We start from the raw sequence: 4,405 nt of genomic DNA, 5'->3' as shown, positions 1-4,405 counted from the left end.
AAATGTTCATGCAATGCACTTAAAGTTTTTGCCACACCAAAGTGTCCCATCAAACCACCCCCATGTGCCTCCCTAACAAGTAATTCACGAACGGATGATCTAGGGATGCACAACCTATCTTCTCTAAACAAGAAACCATTATGCAAATAGAATTTATCATGTGGACCATGCATACAAGTTTCAAACACATTCTTAAAATCGTCATCTAGCACATACAACTCCTTGACATGCTCAAACCCCAAAATTTTAGACTCCAAAGTAGAGAAAAGTACGTACCTTCGTGATAGTGCGTCGGCCACTACATTTTCCTTACCTTGTTTGTACTTGATGATGTAGGGGAATGTTTCAATGAACGCCACCCACTTGGCATGTCTTTTGTTCAACTTCTGTTGTCCCTTAAGGTGCTTTAGAGACTCATGATCCGTATGAATCACAAACTCCTTAGGCCTTAAGTAGTGCTGCCACGTCTCTAGAGTCCTCACAAGTGCGTAGAACTCCTTATCATACGTGGGATAGTTCAGCGCTGCTCCATTGAGCTTCTCACTAAAGTACGCCACGGGCCGTCCTCCTTGCATCAAAACTCCGCCGATACCTACACCTGAAGCATCACATTCAATTTCAAACGTATTAGCAAAGTCAGGCAAAACAAGTAAAGGAGCATTAATTAATTTTTGCTTAATAGTATTAAAAGACTTCTCTTGCTCCTCGCCCCAATGGAATGGAACGTTCTTCTTGATCACCGCTGTCATGGGTGCTGCCAATGTGCTAAAATCCTTTACAAACCTCCTATAGAAGCTTGCAAGTCCATGAAAACTTCGGACTTGACCAACAGTAGTAGGCGATGGCCAATCTCGAATAGCACTTACCTTGTCCTCATCCACTTGTATCCCCTGTGAGCTTACCACAAAACCAAGGAAGACAAGTTTGCTTGTACAAAAATCACATTTCTTTAGGTTAGCATATAGATTTTCAGCCCTTAGTGTGATTAGCACAAGTTTCAAGTGATCAACATGCTCATCCAAGTCTTTGCTATATACTAGGATATCATCAAAGTAAACAACAACAAATTTTCCTATGTATGCACGCAAGACATGGTTCATTAACCTCATAAAGGTGCTAGGAGCGTTAGTTAAGCCAAATGGCATCACCATCCACTCATACAACCCGTACTTGGTTTTAAAAGCAGTTTTCCACTCATCACCTTCCCTCATCCTAATTTGGTGATAACCACTTTTCAAATCAATTTTGCTAAAGATACAAGCACCATGCAATTCATCTAACATATCATCTAGTCTAGGTATGGGATGCCTATACTTAATGGTGATGTTATTGATTGCCCTACAATCCACACACATACGCCATGAACCATCTTTCTTAGGAACTAACAAAACAGGCACAGCACAAGGGGACATGGACTCACGCACAAAACCCATATCTAACAACTCACTTACCTGTCGTTGAAGCTCCTTAGCCTCCTCCGGATTGCTCCTATAAGCCGGACGATTTGGTAATGCACTCCCGGGCACCAAATCAATTTGGTGCTCAATCCCCCTCAATGGTGGTAGCCCTTGAGGTAGCTCCTCCGGAAATATATCATCAAATTCCTGCAAAAGTGAAACAACAATGCTCGGAAGGGACCCGGCTATATCACTTGTGTTAAAGAGGATCTCTTTATAAAGAATCAACACAAGTGGTTCACGTGTGTGCATCAATTGCTTCAACTCACTTTTTTGGGCCATGTATGTTTTCTTTTTGGCCTCTTTCCTCTCATTTTCTTTTCCCTCATTTTCTTTCCTCTCCTTTTTCTTTTGTATGGCTATCTCACTTTTTTTGTCACTCTTTTTTTCAGCCATTTCATTTTTATCTTCAAAGGCCATCTCACTTTTTAATTCACTCTTTTTTTCGGCCTCATCTCTCCTCTTTTTTTTCAATTGGTCCTCCAACACTTGCTTTGGGGACAAAGGAAGTAAAACAATGGACTCCTTTTTCAACACAAATGAGTACTTGTTCTTGAACCCATCATGTGTCACTCGCCTATCATATTGCCAAGGTCTACCCAACAAGATATGGCAAGCATGCATAGGTACCACATCACACAAGACCTCATCCACATACTTCCCAATAGAAAAAGGCACTAGCACTTGTTTTGTCACCTTCACTTCCGCACAATCATTCAACCATTGAAGCCTATATGGTTGAGGATGCTTTAATGTAGGTAAACCCAATTTCTCTACCATCTCACAACTAGCCACATTAGTACAACTCCCCCCATCTATGATTAAATTGCAAACCTTTTGATTTACAAAACATCTAGTATGGAATAAGTTTTCCCTTTGGTTAGTCTCCTCCTCCTTGACTTGGGCACTCATGATACGCCTAGTCACTAGTGCTTCTCCAACAACCGCCTCATAACCCTCGTCAGGATCCTCTAATGCAGGCATCTCATCATCATCATCACCCTCACTATGAGATTCATACTCACCATAGTCATTCAAGATCATCACCCTCTTATTAGGACATTCACTAGAAATATGACCCAACCCTTGACACCTAAAACATTTAGTATCCCTAGATCGATTAGAAGGAGTTTCAGATTTACCTTGCACTCCTTGCTTAGGCGCCTCTTGTTTGGTCTCAAATTTGGGCTTGGTCACCACCTTATTCTCCTCTCGCTTCGTCACATTTGATCGCCAAAGTTTGTAGCCTCTTAAACATCTCCCTATAGTAGTGGTTGGGCACAAACCTTTTTCTCGTCACTCTCTTCATCTCATCCCAAGTTTCTATGGGCTTCTCATTGTACCTCCTCCTAGTGGTCACTAATTGATCCCCCCAAATGAGAGCATAGTCTAAAAATTCAACCACCGCCAACCTCACCTTTTTTTGTTCGAAATAGTGGTGACACTCAAACACAAACTCTACCCTCTTTTCCCACTTTAATATGCCTCCGGATCAGATTTCCCATGAAACGAAGGGATTTTCATCTTAATACTACCCATATTACCATCTTCCCTCTTCCCATCATATCTACCCCGAACGGCTTCTCTTCTACCTCTACCAATTCCTCTACCTCTTCCCTTCCTACCCCAATTATCATTTTGGCTCTCCTCTTCTCCTCCAAAATTACATTCTTCCTCTTCTTCTCTACCCATATTTTTAGGATTTGATTTTTTTCCACTCGTACTAACCTCAAGCCTATCCAACCGCTCATGTAATGGCTCCATCTCAACCTTCAACATCCTACTAAAATGCGTATACAATGCCTCCATTTGAAACTTAGATAACCCCGGGTTCGAATTATCTCCTACCTCTTCTCCATTTAATTTCAGATTTGTACCTGCAAGAAAACGTTAGTAGAAAAAAATATTCCTCACCCAAATTCTCACGATCACTCCAAAGAAATTCACTCGTCTCTCTCCTCGTATTTTGTTTGCTCACAACAAATACACACTAGTCACTCCAAAGAAATAACACTCACACTCAAATGTTTCCACTCGAATTTGATGTCTCTCTCTAAAGGGTGCTCAAGCTTTGTATTCGTCTATCAAACAATCAAGTTCAAACTCGTGAACAAATGCGATCGACTCACGTGGACTGCGTAGACAAGCAAGTTGAAGATAGATATTTTTTTTTTTTTTGACTGTGTGAGACACTTCTATATGACTCACAAAAAGGAATAGAACAAAATATCAAAAAGAAATATTGACAAATTTTCGGATTTTTGGTATTTTTTTTTTTTCCTGCTCTGAAAATTCCGAAAATTCAGAGAAAAATAAGACACGAAGTTTCGTGTATCACAGATTCACGAACGACAAAGAATAATAGAACAAATCAGATCTGAAAGCGGAACTAAAGAATAATTAGATATGAAGGATAAACTTACTTGAATTCAATGAACCTAAGCTCTGATACCAAATGATGTGAATCCACGTACGAATAAAAGCAAACACGATTAAATATGAATCGCGCCCACATTTTAATATCGAACAAGGAATTCGTGTTGTCCCGATCTTTTGAATCAAGTGTGTGTGTTGTGATTTTCATCTCTAAACTATGAGAAGTTTAGCAACAAATAATCACGAGATAAACAATCGAAAATTTTGACGAACCTTCAAAGAACAAGTCTAAGACAATCCGCACAAGCACGATCGACAAACGCCACAAAGTTAAAACTTTGATAAGATTGATTTTTGTTTACAAAGCTAAAGCCTTGAAAAAGTTGAGAGAAAACTAAAAAACTTTGATAAAATATCAATGGTAATCTCAAAAGTGTTTAATTTTTCGTCCATATATTGACTTCAAATCAAAAGATATGATAAATCTAGTTACCTAACTAATTAAAACTCTAAAATAGGAAAAGATAATGTTTCTCGGAACAAGGCGCGCTCGAGCGCGAGATTCAACCGCT

This window comes from Primulina huaijiensis, chromosome 10 (genome assembly GCF_012295235.1).
Source record: "Primulina huaijiensis isolate GDHJ02 chromosome 10, ASM1229523v2, whole genome shotgun sequence".
Lineage (NCBI taxonomy): Eukaryota > Viridiplantae > Streptophyta > Magnoliopsida > Lamiales > Gesneriaceae > Primulina > Primulina huaijiensis.
Note: the sequence above shows the minus strand (reverse complement) of the source record.